The sequence below is a fragment of the Carassius gibelio genome, chromosome A9 (assembly GCF_023724105.1).
Source record: "Carassius gibelio isolate Cgi1373 ecotype wild population from Czech Republic chromosome A9, carGib1.2-hapl.c, whole genome shotgun sequence".
Taxonomy (NCBI): Eukaryota; Metazoa; Chordata; class Actinopteri; order Cypriniformes; family Cyprinidae; genus Carassius; species Carassius gibelio.
Genome location: NC_068379.1, coordinates 13,577,593 through 13,599,605, shown reverse-complemented (window position 1 = coordinate 13,599,605; position 22,013 = coordinate 13,577,593). Strand labels below are relative to the sequence as shown.

The window sequence follows — 22,013 nt, the reverse complement described above, 5'->3', positions numbered from 1 at the left end:
TTTCTCATGCTGTGATATTTTATTACAATTTAAGATAACTTTTTTTTGTCTGAATATATTAAAAAAATGTAATTTATTCCTGTAATGGAAAGGCTGAATTGTCAGCAGCCATGAAACATTCCTTCTTATGGTCAGTGCAGAAAACTTATTTTAAATATTGTATGCTGCTTAATATTTTTGGGGAAACTGATAAAAAGTTTAAAAGAAGATCATCTATTATTTTATTTTAGCAAATGTCTTTACTGTCACTTTTGAAAGATGATGTATATATATATATATATATATATATATATATATATATATATATATATATATATATATATATATATATATATATATATATATATATATATATATATATATATATATATATATATATATATGAATACTTATGAAGTATTTTAATTTGTTAAGATGAGTGAATTGGTGTTTTTTTATTTATTTATTTTTTTTATATTTCTTATTTTACATCATAAACTTTCTTTGTTTTGAATGTTCCAATATATATAGAAATTTGGTAAAAAAAATATAGAAGGTGTTGTCATTCTGGATATTAGTCATTTATTTTCCTATAACCCAGGTTGTGACCTCTTTCAATCATAGTGTTGTCCTTTCACCTGACTGTGCCCCTAAAGATAATTTCTGTTTGTCCAAATGTATGGTAATGAGAAAGTTGTGTGGATTTGATTGTCAATAACTTGAAATACGGCCCTGCTCCCTAAATGCTTGTGCCGTTCAATAACCTATTAAAGCTGAATCACAGATAAGTTGGCGTGCATCAGGAAAGCAATCTGAAATTTGTGCTGACATTGATCCAGCAGGAAAGGACCTGATGGCTCCGATTAACACTTGTGTCCCGGGAGATGCAGGGAGAGAGATGCAGGGCTGTTAATATCGTGTCATGTCCCCAGCAGAACAAGCTCCATTTATGAGCTTGATATAAAATGTAAATGCAAACAATTGCGTGACACGCCACAGAATTGTATGAGGAATTTGTTCTCGCTTCCTGTAGCAGGAAGCAGAACAAATGAATTGATTTCTATTTGGTAAATATTTCATGCAGAGCACACCTGTTCATTTTAAAATAGGAAATCATTTGAAACAAAAGAAGTTTAGTCTTCGTTAATTCATTTCAAATAAGCTTCGTAACACCTCTCCTGAAAGTTCTGAGATTTTTGTTTGGTGCTCCTTTTGGATGGAGCTCTGATGCTACTTTCATTTTAGTGGATTTTGCATTTGTGGCCACATAAATTTTTCAGAACAGAAGTTGCCCTCGTCCATGTAGCATATTTCCCAAAACTCATTTCCAAAATAGCAAAATGTCAATGAGAACTACAAAACTAAATTATGTTTAATTCCTTCTTTGTATTTTCATCCGTTTTGTTATGCAGCGAAAGATTAGGGCATAATTTAGAGTAAATACATCTTTTAATGAGGGATAGAACTACAGTTACAGTTGCCCTTGACATTCTCGATGGGATTACGGAACAGCTAATGCAGCACCTCAGGAAGGATCCGTTAAGACCAGGAATAAATGTCACAGCTGTTCAGTCACAAATCACATTGCAATTTTTTGCCACTCTTTTCATTCTTTTTGACCTTCATGCCCTGTTTTTGGGAAAATGGAGACGTTGTAAGACATGTTAACATTTTGCTTATATTCATAAGCATCTTGAATAAAGCCGAGAATCCCATTTGCCAAGTAGAGAGTTAATGTGTGTTTTCTGAAGGTGATATTATAGTACAAACGTCATATTCGTGAGCCGAACAGTCGGGAGTATGCTGAGGATTGACCATTGAAACTAAACGCTTATAATTTATAAACTGTAGTTGAAAGACATTCCTTAAGTAGCAAGCTACATTACAGGCTGCACTCTTCTTCTTCTTCTCCAGAGACCAAATTTAAAAAATGTATATCCTCCTAGAATTTTCAAATACCCCTATTATGGGTAATAAAAAGTTCATATTTTGGTTTTGGGAGTCCCCAAAGACAAGATAAGATCCATGCAAGATAAAAAATAAAATAAAATAAATTTAAGCGAACACAACACACACAACTAAATACGTATTTTGCATGATAAAGTACAGAGTACATACACTCTAAAAACTGCTGGGTTGAAAACAACCCAATTTGGGTTATTTTGACAACCCAGCGCTGGGTCAAAAAGGGACGAACCCAGCGCTGGGTTATTTTAACCCAACCAGTTGGGTTATCATATTTAACCCAGCCTGCTGGGTTGCCATTTTTATGGTTTAAAATGACTATATTGCAGGGTTTCAAAAACCAGAGCGGGTGTTTTTTATCACTGTATTTCAGAAGGAAAACTACTGTATTTAGAAAATGTTCGATATCATTTCGCATGTGCTTGATAAGGCAGCGTTTGTGAGCTCAGAGCCGCTCTGCAGCCGTTACCGGAGAAACCTACCTCTCCCGCTTAGCGCCTCCTGCTGGCAGAAAATAAACTCGCAGAGTGCAGCCACCAATTGAATGTAAGGATGTGGGAAAACAATGCATTTCTACGTTAAAATTAACCCAAATTGAGCTAGGCATTAAACCTACAAAGGTTGTTCATTTTAAATATCACTTTTACACACAAATAATAATTATCAAAAGGAAAATATTTATTAAAAACGAGAAAAGTAAAAAAATAACACGTTAAAAGAAATGCAGAAAAGGATGGCATTAACAGCTACAGAGTTCATAAACAAAGCATTGAACATTTGATGAATATAACTTAAGATCAAATTGGACTTTGTTCAATTGTATATATTGTATAAAAATATACAAAAAAAAACACTTATACAATAAATTTACAATTAGTTAGGTTTTTTCCAACTATTCTGGCATGACAGTACACAAATAAATCACAACACTAAATTTGATATTATAACATTTAACAGACGCATGTGTGTGTGTGAAAGAATGTGAGCAGGTGTATGAATGACAAGAGTGTAAACTCTTCTACTAAACAACACAGAAAAAGCATTTAACTTTTTTTTTTTTTTTTAACAAATTATACACTTACAGTTTGTTTCATAGTCCATGAATACAGATCATGCATCACTGTCAATTTTCATGATCTCTTTAGCATAACTGATGTAATCATGAAGAAACCCCATCTGCACAGCATGTGACATCTTCTACATCATCCAGGGCAGCGTCCTTCTTTAAAACCACCGCTGCATCAGTTTAGGGGAAAGAAGATTCTCCTCTCTGACCAGGATTCATCCCAGTCATCGCCTGTTCTTCATCAGTGGCCTAAGAAAAACACATATGAAAAAATTAAACATTTAATTAAACTATCCATTTTCAGGTAGAGGTGTATTCACATCCGTAAGGATAGGTAAATAATCTGTTTTAAAGTTTCAACACTTGTGTGGTTGTTTAATGTCTCAGTCCACCACAGCGCTCCAGAATGCTATAATGGCAGCACTAGTGTGAGGACATGCAATATTTTTTGAATAAATATTGCTTTCAGAAAGCTTCTTTACTGAAACATTAAAACAGACATGACATTCACATACCTCACAATATTCATGTACATGGAGGGCTGCTCTTCAAACCGTTAGTTCACCAAATAATTAAAATGGTCCTAATTTACTCTCCCCATGTTTCTTCCAGACTCATACAAACTCTGCTCATTTTTTGGAAAACATATGAATATATTTAATATTCTCTTTTTGTGTCCTCCATTGCTGGTCTGGGAGACCAGTATTTTATTTTGAACATACATGTTTGCTATCATATAATTTAAGATTTATTCATATATAAATATCAGAATTTACTTCTACAATAACTCTATATTGATGAGGCTTGAAAATACTGATTATCTAAACTATAAATGGATTAACAAATATTATGAGAAAACTAAAAATATATTAATTTATGTTGTAAAGACAGACAAAAGTCTTATAGGTTTGGAATGACTTGAGGGCAAGTAAATGATTTTTTGTGTGAACTTTACCTCTAAGAGCGAAGACCAAGAGTAATGACTCTCCAAATCAGACAACTCCAAAGTTGGTTTGAGTTCTGCAATGAAAAACACAGACATCAATGGTTTAAATGAAATGAGCACGTAATCACACTGTTGTTGCATCAAAATGTGAAGTAAACTGGCAGGAGACAACAGAAACATTTATTTTCTAAAAATAACTTACATAAAATCTCAAAGGAATGATGCTCTCCAATGTCTTGCTTTTAAAATCTACAAAAACAAAAAACAAACATTATTTTACTCTTAGTAAAACACAACAACAACTGATAACATGAAATTATGAAGTTTACTTGCCTTATACGATCTTTCCCTCTCTTCAGAAGAAGCTGAGAAAACCTCCTCCTCACACAAGCAGACTTGTGTGTCCTTAACTCCAGTTGGTTTGAGTTCTGCAAAGAGGGACATCGATGGTTTCAATAAAATATTAACATATATATATATATATATATATATATATATATATATATATATATATATAATCACACTGTTTTTGCATCAAAATGTGAAGTTAACAGGCAGGACACAACAGAAACATTAATTTTCTAAAATAAAATAAAAATAACTTACACCAGTCTCAAAAGAATGAAGTTATCTTGTCTCTGGATTTCAACATCTAAAAAAAAAACAAAAAAACATTATTTTAGTCTTAGTAAAAATAAAGATAACTTGATGTTATTTTGAAGTTTACTCTCCTTAAACCGTCTGTCCCTCTCTTCAAAAGAACACCTCCTCTTCATCCTCACACAGGTCTGTGACTCCTCACACAAACAGCTTCTGTGTCTTTAACTCTCGGCGCGAGGACAATGAAGACAGGAGCTGGACAAGTCTGAAATATTACATGTAAAACATACTTTTAACAGTTACCACTTCAACAGCCTCAAAATAATTATGCTAGTCTTTACTACACAATGCCGTTTCCTTTAGGAGACAAACATACATTCAGTTTAACCGCGAGAAAAAAAAGACAAATTAACATGTGTAACCGTGACCATGACCATGACCGTGCCCATCATAATAAGGGCACTTTAAAGCTACAGTACAACCACCAAACTCGGGTCAGACCTTTAGACTGATCTGATTCGGGTTGCTATATCTTTTCTAACTGATCTGGCTTATGGTTTTCGTAAACCAGACTATCAAATCTACCTAAAATCTCATAGATCATAGTTCATTGAGGGTGTGAAAACTTTTATACAATAAGACATATGGTGTATTTTAGCTGTCTATTACTATGGCAAAGCTTAAAATTAAACTCCATGATAAAAATAAAAAAATACAATAAACCTCTAAAACCAGCCTAAGCTGATTGGCTGCTTTGGCCTGTCTCCCAAACTGGTTTTAAAGTGGTTTTGGCCACTTTTTTAGCAGGCCAGACTGGTCTTAGCTGGTTTTTAGTTTTTTTTTTTTTGTTTTTTTTGTGTGTGAATCAACTGGTTTTAGCTGGATTAGCATAGAGACTTGACAAAAGCATGCTAGTAACATGATAAACAACATGCAAGTAACAAGCAAGTAAGTTCTTATCATGCTAGAAACATGTTAATCATGCTAGAATAATGCCAGTAACATGCTTGTCATGCTAGAATCATGCTAGAAACACTAGCATTTTGTTAAACATGCTAGCATCATGCTAGAAACATGATAACCCCATGCTAGTAACACGCTAACCATGCTAGAAAAATGTTATCAACTTGTTAAACATGTAAAAAAATTCTAACAACTTGCATATATGTCAGTAAAATGCTAGCATCATGTTAGTAACATGATAAGCATGCTAGAAACAAGCTAGCAACTTGTTAAACATGTTTAACAAAATTCTAGCAACTTGCATATATGCTAGAATCATGTTAACAACATAGTAACATGTTAATCATGCTAATTGTGCTAGCAGCATGCTAATCATGCTAGCATAATCTTAGTAATGTGCTAATCATGCTAAAACATGTTAGCAACATGCTATTCATAGTAGAAACAGCTGAGCAACCACCCCAGGTACCCTTAAAATATGTTTTATACTTAGCTTTTTTTTCCTAATAGACTGTATTGCAATGAAAATCTTCAAACTTTAATCTTAAAAAAACGATTTTAACTTTCAAACTACTTCAAACTGACTAGCTAGGCTTTTAACAAGACAACTTAAAGTTTGTATAGAAACTTTTAAATCTAGTTTAAACTGTAATTGAGATGAACCTGTGGCTGATGGCAGGCATTTATTCACCTCAAGGCCACAGCAAATTTCTTAGACAGAAAATATTGCATGTTCCAGGCTGCCTTTACATGAACACATAATGAATCCACATAGAAACGAGTCAGTGAAACTGAGTGGAAAGATTTAGATTATACATGAAAAGACAGCAACACAGCAGGTGTAATGAAGCTCACGACGAGGTCACCTTTCTCTCTTTCACTCTCTCGCTTTCTGCTTTCTTTCTCTTTATCTTTTTTTATGAATGCAGCTCTTGGAGTGTGGCTTGATCTCTGTAGACAGAACATGTACTTGGATGTTGCATAAATAAAAGCATTCCCAGACCAAATAGTGGAATAACTTGCTTGGGATTAGCATTTCATTAAAATGGAAGTGTGAGGGTGTACAGACAAGAGGTGTGAACCACGGAGCTAGAGTGGGACCATGTCAGTCTGCCTGCTTGGAATATGTAAGAGCCCATGAACTTTGGTTTGAAAAGCTCACAATGAATTAAACATTCAGCGTCTTTAACTTAACACTGGATCGAAACATCTTCTTGTACATATAGGGATGTCCACAAGGTTGATGACTCTGAAGTTTTTTCTGTGTTTATAAATTATTTATTAGACATTTTGCATGTGTAGTGTTATTAGTGTCTTTCAATGTTTATCACTGTTATATGTGACTCAAAAATTCCATGTGAACTGGAAAATATGTATTTTTGCTTTTATTTTCTATCTATCTATCTATCTATCTATCTATCTATCTATCTATCTATCTATCTATCTATCTATCTATCTATCTATCCCCACTTATATTTACTGTTCATCACATGTAAAATGTCTATGAGAGCATACAGTAAGTCAGGCAAATGCAAAAGATATGCTGATGTCGCTGCTGTACTGTATCACTTTAGAAAAATGAGTGATTTACACATGATTTCATCACAAATTTCACTGTGTTTGTGTTGATTTAATTCTGCACTGTTGATTGTTTTCTCATCCAAATATTTTCGGAGAAGGCACTGCATCTCTGCTCAAAGAAAATGCCCCTGGCAGGTACATACGACAGATATAGGGAAAGGTAGGGAGAGACTGACTGAGAGAACGATATGTATTAAATTGTACATACAGAGCCAGGAAAATTTACAGGATGTTTAACAGAGCAAGTTGGAAGCAGGCTTTTAGCAGGATAATTTGGCGAAAGGCAGGAGCCGAGCCTCCTGCTGTCTAGTAGTTGGCATTTTCTGTGGCATGAACATGCAATTACCCTTGATTTCATTTTGTGCAGATAAGTGTCCCTGCTCAACGGAGCAGCAAACGAAAGAAGTCAAGGGGCTTGTTGACAGCAGGGCATACAATCACAAGAATCAAATAACCTGCCCATCATTAGGGCACAGAGCCTCATAAAGCAGTCGACACTCAGATGAGTGGATACTGTAGACGCAATGCTTCTTTCACACTATCAACAACTGGTCAAATTAGTGATGTTTTGCTAGATGAAGTGAATGTCAGTCCACCCAAGTCTCTAGTGGTTTTTGTGTCATGCTAGCCCCCCAAAGAGGCTGTATTGAGAAGACTCACCATGGGGCATAAAAGGAGAGTAATGGTGGAAATGAGATTGGCTCAGCGCTATCAGATCTTTACCTTGAACTTGATAACTTGAATCGACAGTCTAGGGTGTGCTGGGAAAGGATACTATAGGCATAAATTATGTTGCAAACAAGATTTGAAGTAGTTTGATTTAACCAAGCAAGGCATATTTCAATTTTTTCTCATTAGCAGAAAACCCATAATTGTGTTTTTATTTTTATTTTTATTTTTTTCTGAGAGTTTCATAGGCCAATACTGCCCTTCAGTACTTTATCTTTCCATTTAGTTGAGTTGAGTAGTAGAAGAATGCACATCCCACCAAATCTAAATGTTGGTGCTCAGCCAAAAATAGAATTAAAAATATAATTATATGGGGGGGGGGGGGGGGGGTCTGCATAATATAGCTTCAAAAAATAAATTATTTATTATAATTACATTTGGGTGTAATTTAAAGCCCCCCCAAAAAATAAAAAAACATAAAACACACATTTTTAATAATTAATCACACAAGTGAATTATTGTATTATTATAATAATAATTGGAATAATAATTAAAATTATTATTTTATGGTGTTAATATAATATAATATAATATAATATAATATAATATAATATAATATAATATAATAATTTGAATTAGTAGTTCGTGTTTATATCAATTGCACACATTATAAATTAAAAAAGTATTTAAATTCTGCATTTGACCCTTCCTTAAAGTATTTTTTTGCTTTCATTTTTTATTTGAATTTTCTCTGCTGTTTACATTCTTTGCCATGAACGGGATTTGCCTTCAGTTCAGTGTCCAGTTTTGCCTAATATTTTACAGCGAGTTACTTTACTTGACAGATTAACATCTCTGTTTGTCCCAGTCTTGAGTCATGCCTGGCTGTTTTCATGAATCTTTCTCAATGATGATGATCATCCTTGCTCTCAAGACAAGATAAAAGAGTGTGCTTTGTAACATTTTGATGTCATGATTCGAAGGAAGCATTCCAGAGAGTCCCAAACTTTAGAAGCTTTTTAATCAGTTTGCTCAGAGACTCTGGCTAACCTCTATCCGTTATCGGCTTTATCATCTGTCTGCTGAGAGTATATTTGGGATTCTCTGTATATACTTGATCATACTGATTACAACAGGTGTGGGAGCCGTCAGGCCTAGTGAGAGGCTGGAATCAGTGGGAGAGGGTGGGCTGAGATTTCTGCGCTGACAGGGGAGCGGTATTAATTCCTGCCCTCAGAGAAATTAGGCTCTGTGTTCCTTTGCTCACTCCTGGTGCTTTGATCAAGCCCTTGCGTGATTAGAGACTGACCCTGACATGACAGGCCCGAGAACTTGTGAAAGAAGCATGAGTGGAAAAAAAGGGGAAAACTTTCTCTGATGTGCCCAGGGAAGGCGGGAGAGAATAGAATCCGAGTTATTCTGAAGCTGTCGCTCCACCCTGCTCGATGTCTGGTGGGTAATAAAGATTTCATGTATTCATTTTACTCAGGCAAAAATTGCAATCTATAATGACCTGACATTTCTTTTTTAAAACTAGCCAGAAGTCTCATGATTTGAATGTTAAGCAGTGTCTCAACTGACTCCGAGCTCGATTGGAACCTGCTTTGAATTCTATCAACTCACCTGTTAGTGGACTTGCGAGAGGCTACATGAATGTTGTGGCTTCCCGTGAATCCACACTAAAAGGGTGTATGCTTGTTGAGTTATAATAGAGCAGTGCAAGCCAACCTGCCTATTTGTAGCAACTTGAGGGGGGGGGGGGGGATAAATAGCGAAAGTGTCTTAGATTGTAAGGGACAGAACAAAGTTTGGTAAAAAACAGATAAATAGAAATTGGATGTGGATTGGATGTGGATTGGGTGCACTGAGATCTGAGTGCAGTATCGGTTGATCAAGTCAGGCCTGTTATATATCTACTGGATTGGTGTGTTCCCATCAGAGTTTGAGGTACATTCCTCATGTCACCCAGACACTGCGTCTGGGGAATAGAGATGTGTCCAAACATCAGAGGTTGGCTCGGTCCTAGCCTTGTGTATTAAAGGGAAATCTAATACCATTTATCAGCTTTAGCGTGGAGAGTCATGGAGATTATGGAGTGTGTGGAGGCCTGATCATTTCACATTCTCTGTAGGTTCTCAAACCATGCCTGGAGTTGCTTAAAATGCTTAAAAGCCTGTCAGAGGCACTTTAATGTCAAGTTTTGCTTAATCACAGGGTACCTCGGTGGCTTTTACCCTTATGTCTATCCATAGTTCATATGTGAGCTCTACAGGGCTGCATGTGATCTTGAAGGTACAAGATAATGTTTTCTATACAACATATTTCCCATGCTGTACTTTGGCTATTTCCAAAGAAAATGGCCAAATGCACTGGAGAACTGTAATCAGTATGATGAAAAGTGAAACTTTGCCATCGTACAGTTGTCTGAACATTTCAGTTCCTTACAAATTAGAACTAAAGATCAATGTGTTTCACACAATGCTTAACACTTTTTTTTTTTTTTGATCATTATGCATTAACATTCCATGTTCTGGAGCACAAGATGGACTCACAATAGATGACAAGTGTGGGAGATGTGTTGGACACCTGGCAAGCAGATGAAAATCTCTTACTGAGAGGCTCTCAGGCACAGCTTGAAATGTTCCATATGGAGAAGCTTGTTTGTTAAACCACAAAGTCCATAAATGCAGAAAGATAAACCCTTGTAATGATGAATTGCTGAAGTTCATGCGCATGCTATTCATGTGCTGAAAAAAGGCCTTTCAGCAAATTAACAGCCACGTCATATCTTCATTTCCTGACCCATGCATTTTGTTATTGAGTTGCCTGAAATTGATTTTTCACCAAACTTGTTTAAAAGATGAATGGAATTATACGAGCCAGTGCTGCATGTACATGCATCAGATGGGGAAACCCATCTGTTACCCCCACTAGCCAAGGCACAAGTCCCTAGACAGAGCTCTGGCCGGAACACAAAGATCTCTCCATAAAGCATGAGGCTGCTCTCTGTCTCTAATCCCACCGATTTCAGACCTGGTGAAACCCATCTGTTATAGAACGCACCCGCATAGGTATCACATCAATTATAAAATCTGTTTTGGCGTATGTTAACGTTTATGGCAAAGCAGAAAGCAGTCAAGTACAGAAGTGCAGATTGCTCTTCCTGCATGCAGTGAATTTCTATCAAACCTGCAATCGCCTGGTTGTAATTTAAACCTGGTTGCACTGATACCATTACCAGGCTGCACTGATAAGTAGTGACTGTTACTCGCTGATACTGAAGCAGATACCTGCATTTTAATGATATAGTGTCGTGAGCCTGATGATTGGAAACATTACATACACAAGTATCCAAATGGGAACTTTAGATAACTCAAAACTAACAAAATCTCACTAAAATGAATCAGATTTCCCAGTGTAACTCAACCAACATTACGGCTTGAGCCCATGAGCCCTTATAGAATGAGATAATTTGACCCGGCTAAGTTATCCCAATTAAATCATGCACTGAACATGTTTTGTAGCCCTGTTACATTTGCACATAATAGCCTTTTATTTGATAAAAGGCTAGGCTTATTCTTTAAACTTATGAAAATGATTCTTACATGCGCTCCAAAGTCCAAAATGAAATTTATTGTGCTAAAATGACTTATTATTGAAGAAAAGGATAGTGAAGAACTTCTTACACAATGAAGAGTGAAAGTGGGAAAATGAACTGAAAACTATTGTGAGTACAAGTGTGTAATTAAAATAAATCTTTAAGATGTATGTTTAGTAGTTCCACTCCTGTACTCCTGTATTCAGAAATACTGAATATACCACACTGAAATAGATGGATGTGTCTGCTTGTGGTTGTTGTTTTTGGTCATTATTTATTTCCTTGCATTACTAAAGTTGAATAGGTTGCAAATGCTGTTACATGTTGTTTCCAAGACTGAAATTCCCATGAAGGAAAGCAAGATAAGAGAAAGAGAGCTAAATTTCAGATCCTAGCAGGGGCTTGGTTTGTATTTCCACATTTATATTGAATGGGGAGGGCCCACATTAAGGAGAAAACAAAAGTACTTCTTCTCTTATAAATAATTTCTCTCATCATCAGACTCCCCTGGTTTTCCTCAAGCAGTGTTGTGAAGCATCAATGTTCAGGCCAAACACAGTTTATCGCTGGTGGAAAGTCAATCAAAGTCTCTCTGCAGTGCACCCAGCTTCAGCATCTCTAACTGATCATTTCCCCTCTCGCGTCCCCGACTGTGCCACACTGAGGCTTATCAAAGCCACTGCAAATGGAAGACTGTCCAGTCTATCCGCCAGCAGCAGGACAGCAAAAAACAACCCAAACTGATGACATCGTTGGAATTCTGGAGATGGGAGGCATGTAAAGTGATGGCTCTCTCTCTCCTCATTTCAAGGTTTTTTTGTTGTTGTTTTTTTTTTTTTTCTGGAAAATGAATTAGCAATTCAAAGTGCAACCCGGGGGTGGTGAGTGTTTATGTGTGTGCCCAGAGTGATGAAGGCTCACATTTGTATCTTGTCACCATGCTGTCAGTCACTGCACACAGGCAGCAGGCGACTTTAACTACAGCTTCTGATGTATTTACTCAGACGCCACTTTCAACTGTGCTGTCAAACAATGAGTCAGGAACCTGTTCACCTGCACCATTCAGCACATGCAACAGCAGCCTCAGCCTTTGACCCAGGGTTATAATGGCTAAAAAAAAATATTTCCTCTTTCTTTGTCAACCCATTTTTCCTGCATGCTCTGGTCCAGTTCTTTTGTTTGACCCAGTATACTCTAAATTAAACAAAAATAAATAATAAAAAAAAAAAAAAAATTGTTTGTTTGTCTGTTTGTTTGATCCAGTATACATATCTAAATTAATCAAAAAAAATAAATAAAATAAATAAACTAAAACATCAAATGTTGCCTAAGGATACCAGAAAATAAGCACCGGATTCCCTAACCTCTAAAATCAATATCAAATCAATAGCTCACTATACTGTATAAACAACAGAAGTTGAATTTACTTTTTAAAGGAAGACATTAACTGAACCGGAAGGTTTAGACAGAAGTGCTTATTTGTTTAACTACTTCATCATTATAATATTGAGCACATGATTAGCATGTCTAAAACATCCAGATCTTAATAAAGATTTGTATTTGTGTAAGTGCCTCCTTTCTTAATACTGCAGTGATTTCAACATAAAATTAAGTTGTGGCCTAGTGGTTAGAGAGCTTGACTCCTAACCTAAGGGTTGTGGGTTTGAGTCTCGGGCCAGCAATACCACGACTTAGGTGTCCCTGTCAGTGGAGGGTCAATTATAAACCCAGTATCCTAAAAACATGTCTTTTGCTGTAAAACATACTTACCATGGAGTCATCAGCTGTATAATTTTAGTCTCTAATTTTCAGTTTAGATATTGCATCATTGATGTTGATTGTGTTTTAGGTATCAGGTTGCACATGAGGATGTCAGTGTCTTAAAGGATAGAGGAGTTTGTTCTGATGTGTCTATTTTATGACAGTGTTCTACAGCTGAAAGCAGCAGTATTGGCATTTCATAGCAGTAAAGAGGTCTCACTGCAATGCTATTTTTATTTGTTGAGTTTTTATGGTCCTTGGAATCAAGAGTAGAAATGAAGACCTTCAAAAGAAAAACAAAAGGTAGTTTACACTGTGAAACATCTTTTCTGCTACTGTCATGTATAAAATCACAGAGGTCTCCAAAGACTGGTGACAAGAACTAATATAGTCTCTCAACAGCAGAAAGATGGCAACAAAAGAGTTCTCTTAAACACTGAATGTGCTGCTTTCCAGTAAGATGGTTGTTATTGGTAACTGTACTGTGGTTAGCAGTGAAAAACGTGCTTTGTGACTGCTGCTTTTCACAAAAACAAAGAGTTTCTTATTTACAGTATTGCAACATGACCTAATGTATTCATAAGTGTTTGTATGTGGTGAGTTTCTAACATGCATGCATTTTCAAAAGTTCAGTCAGACAACAAAACCAACAAGATGTGCATAGATAGCATCTACAATTTGGGCACTTTACACAAATACAACGTTAGAAACTTGTAAATGTTTATGAATCCTTTGAGAACAGGGAATTAATACAATTAATAGGATGAATTTATGGTACATATAGTGAATAATGTTAATTAAAAGTCCAATTTATTTAATGCAGTTAACATTTTTCTAATTTTAAGAGTTTCAGTTCTTTAAGGGTTTTGAGATGCACAAATACATAACATGTTAATTGAATTTCATTTGTTTTGAGCAGGGGTCCCCAAACTCGGGTCCTGAAGGGCCGATGTCCTGCAGAGTTTAGCTCCAACTTGCCTCAACACACTTGCCTGGAAGTTTCAAGTACAACTAGTAAGACTTGATGAGCTGGTTCGATTAGGGTTAAAGTTAAACTCTGCAGGACACCGGCTCTCCAGGACCGAGTTTGGTGACCCCTGGTTTTGAGCATAATATTTCAGCCATACGAAGAGTGTAAATCACATCACTTTTATTAGTCCCACTGGATTTCATTTATAAATAAATATGGTCTTTTTGAGTAAACTGGGTCACTGGCAAACATTCCCACTATTTCACTTCTGACTAATTCCCAGAGGTTTCATAAACATTTGTACATATTTTAAAGTGTTAGATGCTGCAAATGTATTGATATTGTGCATTTCAGAAGTACAAAAATCATCTGTAAATCTGTGCATTTACGAATGAATATCTACCAGTATTTGTATGAATGAGATTATTCTGCTCATAGCTTTATAAGGTAGTTTGAAAAGCCAATTGACATTTTGGCTCGCTTTGACCTTGCTGTGTGTGTGTGTGTGTGTGTGTGTGTGTGTGTGTGTGTGTGTGTGTGTAAATGTAAAAAAAGAAAAAAAAAATATATTATCATATTTGTGGTATCAACCTTGAACAGTTTTGTGATTTCTGGTTCAGTGTTCTTGTGCTATTGGTATTATACATGCTTACAGAGAATTCTGTGGAACACAAGATACAGGAGCCTTCACAAGTCCTTAATAAAAGCAAGAATTCTCAAAGCTATTCTTCAGACATCCGTCATAAAAAGTTGCTCCCAACCTAAAACAGATGAAATATATGAAATATTTCTCTCAAATGGGTGAGAAAAAAAAGAGTGGGGGGAAAGCCTTAGAGCAAACAATCTTTATGCTTCATTTGTTCTGTTCTTGTTTTGATGTATTTGTTCATGATTATGCATACGACCTGGCAGTGGGTGTTTTCTAATGATATATGTAGTGTGAAATAGACTGATAGATTGCCAATGTGAGAATGATACCTCTTATAGGTGTTGGTGGGTGGTCTGGTTTCATAATCATAATACACGTGGAACTGCCAATTATTAGCTGTTGGATGTGTTTTGTCATAATACAGGGAAATATGATTTGACCATTCTGTGGTCAAAGATTGCATTGGTTTTCACTGGTGCTAATATTTGAAGTTCTCAGATCTTAAATGCGTTTGATTAAAGACCTCAGATCCTCAAGGAGCATCTGACCTTTTGAATTTAATAGTATTGACACAGCGAGCAAAGGTTTGCGGTTTAACCAATCTACTTTCCTTGCTATAGTGTTCAAGCATACAAAGCCATCTAGCCAACAAAAATATATAGCTGAAACTATTTTTTTCAAATAGTTAATGCAATTTACAGATAATAGTAATTGAACTATACTTAACATTTATGTAATATAAAGCTTAAAGTGAATGATTGGGTAACATATTTAGATGTTAAGCATGTGCAGGATGATGATGCATCAGCCAGTGTGTTGTTAGGAAATAGAGACATTTGCTAATTTAGCGAATTACAAAGAAGTTAATTATTAGAATAAATTCTAAACCTCAATAATCAAGGACATAACTTGTTTATGATGATCAATATGTATTTAAGCTGCAAAGATGCACATTGCATGCTCTCTTACCTTTATATGCATCTGATATACAATATACACCATGTTTTGGAATTTTTCGACAGTTCTGTCTCTAATTATGCAAATATGTTATTAATCCCCCAGAATCCCCTGGATTGTGATGCTGGATGTGGGTCATGGAAAGGCTAATCATTTCATAAGTGGTTGAGGTAGTTATCATCGCTGGCTGATCTGGTTTTGGTGAGCTGTTGTCTGGACCACTGCGGCCTGTAATTATTAGCCGTCCTCTCTGTTTGTTGGATGATCTCTTTGCGTTTTCATAGGTCAAAATTATTTATGTTATTCACCTCTTAAGGCATAAAAGAACTGCTAACACGATATGCTTGAACAACAGAAGAAATAATGGAGCCAATTTTTCACCAGAAAAAAAATCAATGACTTCTGTATTGATATTTTTTTTTTAATCTTGCCTTAACTCTCAGAGGTTGCTTTCACAGTTTGAGCTTTTGAATTGACTCAAAGACCATAAGCAAAACTTTGAATCCCTTTTTCATAGATGAGATAATAGTTGGGGAAATTAACTTCCAAAGCAATGTGCTACCTATTTTCCTGTTAGACTCTTATATTACAATTTTTTTTTTTATAATACACTGTATGATGTTTAGCATAGGCCCTGTATCATTGGGCCCTGTTTGATACTGTTCAATCATGAATATATGTGCATATTTACGATTAGAATTTCCCCAAAAGGTGTGACGTTTAATACAGCAATATAACCGTTCTACCCTTGGGATGTCCTGCCTTATGAACACACTCTTGTAAATTAAAAGAGGGATCATGTAAATGGAAGTGATTCTTGTATTGCGTGCTGTCGGTTACTGGCCCTGTGACCCGTCTGGCTTATCGGCTGTAATGCACAGCAGGCGGGAGTGTGTGACTATGCATAAGCAAGTTGCCGACATCATCTGTAGTACAGAACATGGGCCTCCTGGGCGCATTTGATATTGTCATGAACATAATGAGGTAATTTAAGAAAAGCCGGCCTGTGAGACAGATAAAGAGCACATCACAAACACGCCTGATCTTTACTGGTAGGGTAGAACTGATCACAGCACAACCTCCACACACTTCCAACCTTGAGCTAGTATGTCTGCCTCAACAACCTGATAGCCATTTTACCACAGTTGCTTTCTGATTTGATGTCATCTCTGCTTTATATTGGATGCTGTGGATTCTGGTCAAGGCGGATCTTTCTGGGGTGGCTGAAGCAGTTTTGTAAGCAGCTGACAGAGCATGCAGTCATGGCAGGTGTGCAGCTTGTTTGATAAGTAAGGATGCTGAGCTAGTGTTAGGCTTTGTGATTTATTTAGTCTTAAATATAACTATAATGCTATAATAAAGTCTTCATTTTTATTTTTGACAGCATAAATTCTATTTTAAATCTATATGTAAATAAAAATTTAGATTTACATTTTACATTATCTTTGCTCTGTTAATCTAAACACTTATGTCTAACACTTTTTAATCAATTTAATGCATCCTTGCTGAATAAAAGTGATAATTTACCAAAAAAAGAGCAGAAATCTAACTTTCGAACAGCAGTGCATATCTTTAAAACTTTAGTTTTAAGAGTATTTAGTGGCAATTAAATACATAAAAATAAAATGCATACATTCACACACTCATAAATAGTACATACAAATAATTGTCTAGATGAATGGCATTAACTTCAATATTTTATTAGTTATTGATATTGATTAATAGATATTAATATATATGTTCATTTAGAAATACTCTTTAGAAATAGACTGGCCATTCCTGAGGCTACCATTAGTGGGACCTTTTTAGTCCCGTTTGTATTGAGAGATTTACTTCATTAAACGAAACACATTCTAATATCTCATCAAAGGATGTCCACATTCACAGAAACCGTCGATGATGAGGTGCTAGATGTGTTGTGTCGGGTGAGTGGCGGAGCAGTGCTGCTCCCTCCGGGGTGAGGAGAAGTCTACAGCAGCTGCATCTTTACGCCCTAATGCAGGATGTGTGTTTAGAGGCAGTACTCACTGTGACACTGTAAATGACTTTCGTGTTCAAGTATGCCTAGGCTCCATGTAACAGCATGAACCTAAAACGTCGCCCTCTTGATCTTAGTGTGTACACGTGAGCCATGACATCCTCTACCACACACGCAGCAAGTGCCTCAAATTAGCCATCTGCTCCCTCTGATGACTAACTGGCCGAAAAGGAATCCAGCATGCTTAAAGGTGTAGAGCCTTAAATAGTGAGTCTCTTTTACCTTGTATTTTCAGTGTGGAGATGACAGGAAAAGATGATGAACTAAAGAGCGGGAACGGGATGAGGAAATGATGTGAGCCAGATGAGCTAACGACATGATGCAGCATTGAACAATTTATTTGAGTTATGCAAAAACTAAAACTAAACCAAGATTAAGATAAAGCTTTCTAGACAAGACGAACTCTCATGCACTTTAAAGCAAATGAGCTGGTTTGGTCCATGAAAGCATCCAATTTATGTGCCTTGTTGTTCATTCATGCACGTATGTAATTATTAAATTAAAGCTTACAAGGTTCGTTAAACATTTCAGATTAAAATAAATTCATAAGCTTGAACCCTGTCAAGAAAGTGAAATGAAAGTGAAATTAATTGACCCAAAGTGTGTAAGATATTATTACAGGCCATTTCACGCCTCCTCAGATGCATACATATATTTAAGAAAATATTATATGATTAAATCATTATCATTAAATGACGAGGCATATTTTTTGAAGACTGACATTCATCCGTAGGATTCACTTTCATGATCTTAATGTTTTTCCAATTAATCAATCAATTAAATGAATCAATCAAATATACATTTGATTATATATGTTTTAGTTTAATTTTGATATATTTTTTTTAATCAATGAATGAATGCCTTATATTATGTGATATACAGAACAGGGTCCTTATAGTTTACCTAAACAAACATAATTCTAATAAAAACTATATAGACATTAAAAAACTACTGAAAAAGTCTAAAACACTTACTGAGATATAGATCTTGTGACAACCTCGTGTAACAACTATCCCCAGTCTTCCCTGTGTTCCACACAACTCCAGAGAAAAATGGTTTTCTGAAAACTTTGTGAGGCAAATGGTGAGACGTTTCTCTGCCAGGCAGAGATGCTCCACCAGATGAGTAACATAATCCTCTGTATTATAATGTTCATAAGTTACGAGCCAGTCAGATTTATGTTTCATATGCCTTGATGTAGACTGCTGTAGATCATCCCACCTGGCTTGAGGCTGCAGATTAGAAATGTCATTTTCAACAGTCTAGCTGTGTTTGTGAATATATGGCCTGTGATTGGGCCAGTGTGCAGACCAGCTACAGGGAGAGTGGAGGAGATCTGTGCCAGATTCGAGTGGACTCGCTGAATATAAAGCATGGCTGTTTTGGCTGCCATTGACATGGTAATAAACCACCACCCCCACCTCTGCCTCTGTCAGCATGACTCTACATCCACCGGCCCTCAGTGTTGCCTGAGCCTTTGACTCTTTACCCAAGATGATTTTGAAACATTAGAGGAATATTTCCCACTCTTTGGTGAGGCGTAACAGTTGTCTTGATGATGAAGGTGGAGACAATAATACTGTGTAATCTTTGACCTCCCATTCGCCTGGTATTGAACGAGAGTGATACCTGATTAATGACCTGCTCCCGAGTAAAGACTAGACCTGGATGAGGATTTTTCTGCAGCGTATGCCATCATGCTCAGGGATGCAGCTCTCGCAGTAGCAACTGTTCATTTCTGCTATCACCAAACATGGCAGAGGATTTAAAATGATAAAATGTTGTTATGAATTCAAAATGGAGAGATTTGGTAACGTGAGACTCGCATGAAACCCATTTGACAGCTATGAAATCTTGTTAATCTAGCGACTTGGAAGCGCTGAGACCCTGACTGCTTGGCAAAACCAATAAATACATTAAGCGCACACTTTCCCCTCAATCTGTTCAGTACTGTGCTGATTTTGAACACCTGTTTCTTATGGATCTAATTACGTTGTGACTCTAATGCAGCTGGGACGATCTATCTTGATGGAGATGAGAGTATCACACACACACATGCAAACACATTGGAATTACCGAGGCTGATTTTGAGACGCCACACTTTTGATTTTCAGACTTCCAAAGATCATCTAAAAGTAGAAGATAAATTGTCCATTTGATCTTGGAGAACTGTTGTGTTGCCAAATTTCTAAAATTAAACATAAGTGAAGACTCACAACATGCAGAGATCATCTAAAGGACTTCTATAACACTTTAATAGCCAGGTGCCATATGGCTTTGTGGGTTTAGCTAATTGGACAGCGAAGTTCTGGTGTGGCTCAGCAGATCATTACTAACTTGTAAACTTGGGAGGAAAGTTCCTGTGTCACAAAGCAGAAGAAATAATAATGTAATACATTGACCTTTTCCACGGCCCCTTTTAAAGGCAAGGCTCTGCTGACAAGCGCTAATTAACATTTGCTTCCACTGGCTGCTGTGTTCGGCCAAGGGATCTGTGAACAGCGAGAGAGCCATTGAAATGCCTTGAGAGTACACCCACAAACGGCATCGCTGGGTCCCCAACCCCCCGTTATAACAGTGACCAGCTGCTTCATCAGAACATATAAATAATCTCTCTTTCTTAAATTAAACCTAAGAGGATTCTTTCGTGTCTTTTACTATTAGTATTTTCAATTTAAGTGACGATCACATATAGGACATCCCTAAACATTTCAACAGCTTAATGATTTTAGAGAGGGTTTAGCCTTTTTTCCTTAACACCAATGTTCCGTTGATGGTGATATATGTAAAATCCTTTGCCGTAGTGAAGTATGTCTAATTTAAGCAAGGTACTGTTTATCTTGTCAAAATTATTTTAACCATCTGCTTTCCATCTCTAAATACTTTCCTCTTGTCAAAAATTGCACAGTAAACTACATTATATAAATACATTTAAAAGAGATGTGATTGACATTATTAGATATTAGTTTGTCCATAATGTGAAATTAAATGGGTTCAATGCTATCAAGCCGTAAAACAAAAAAAACAAAAAAAAAAAAACAAAGACAAAGATAGTGTGAAAATTATCCATTCGTTCTGGTATTTTCTAAATGTAATTCATTGAGGTATATTCTAAATATGACATGATCACTTTCTATGATGAACAGATTGGGATGCTGTTGTTCAATCTTAAATCAAATTCAAACAGCAATAAACGCTTGCATGCACAGACCTCATCAAATATGGTGACGTAAACCTCAAAATCATACCTTATTGGTTCTTGCATAACATGACCAAATGTTGTTAAATTAAATGAAAATGGAAATTCTGTCATGATTTACTCTCCCTCATTCTAAACGAACACAACTTTAGTTTAGCATCACATCTTATTTTTTTCATCCATTGAAAATCCACAGAAAACAATATTTTGAGGCTTTAAATAAAATGTCATAAAAGTAATCCATATGAAGCTTGCGGTTTAATCCAAGTCTTCTGAAAATATACAATTGCTTTATATCATAAACAAATCTAGGCTTTTATTCACATAAATATTTACTGACACACATAGAAAAAGCATATCAAATATGCTAAATGGAAACTCAAATGTGCTTGTTCTTGACGCATAAGAACTAATGAGGTTTGTTCTCTGTTTATGTGAATTAAACCCCTCATGTGGATTACTTTCACAGTGTTTTTACTTTTTGGTTTCATGGACTTTCAATGGAGGGACAAATTGAATGAGAGAATAGTAATAATATCTTCATGCGTGATATAGAGTATAATATGTTTTTAAAAATGTTCTCCTCAAGAGAGCATTTCTTTTGTATGAAAGCATGTGTTCAATCTATATTTTATCTTCCAATTGTCAAGGGACACATAATGAGAAGCTCCTGTGCTAGTGTACTGTCTCTGATCCTGCTGTCTGCTGTTTATGGTTGTAAAATCAATAATAATTTATCAGCGTGCAGCAGGAGCGCTCATTCCTCCACATCATCAACTCATAGTCTTTACCTTTCACAAAATTATTCCCAAAACATTTCATAGCATGAACCAGCTGACTCTGAGAGAAAGCGTGCTTTCCATCCAGCCTCGAAATGCTCACAGAGTGCTGGGTTAGCTAACGTTGTGTTAGGATTGCTCATTTTCTGCAGACAAGAGCAAGGTGCTGTTAATGCCATTGCATGATGGTGGACATACATCTCTGTGCTGAGTCGCCCATTTTACCCCCTCTAGACCAATTGTGTCTCAAGAAGTGAGTAATTGTTGTTGTTTTTCAAGCCATGTATAATTTG

At 36.1% G+C, this 22,013-nt stretch overlaps 1 protein-coding gene and 1 long non-coding RNA gene across 2 annotated transcripts in view; one reads left to right on the top strand and one right to left on the bottom strand.

Annotated features, from left to right (window-relative positions):
* The window catches only part of LOC128019667 (acid-sensing ion channel 4-A-like), an 88,050-nt gene that overhangs the window by 17,595 nt on the left and 48,442 nt on the right, over positions 1–22,013 (top strand). The gene's annotated exons all lie outside the window — the stretch shown is intronic.
* Positions 2,925–4,359, bottom strand: LOC128019668 (uncharacterized). Its single transcript, XR_008185232.1, has 3 exons — positions 4,159–4,359; positions 3,966–4,030; positions 2,925–3,259 (listed from the first exon to the last, which is right to left on the bottom strand). It is a non-coding gene; the product is annotated as an uncharacterized LOC128019668 (long non-coding RNA).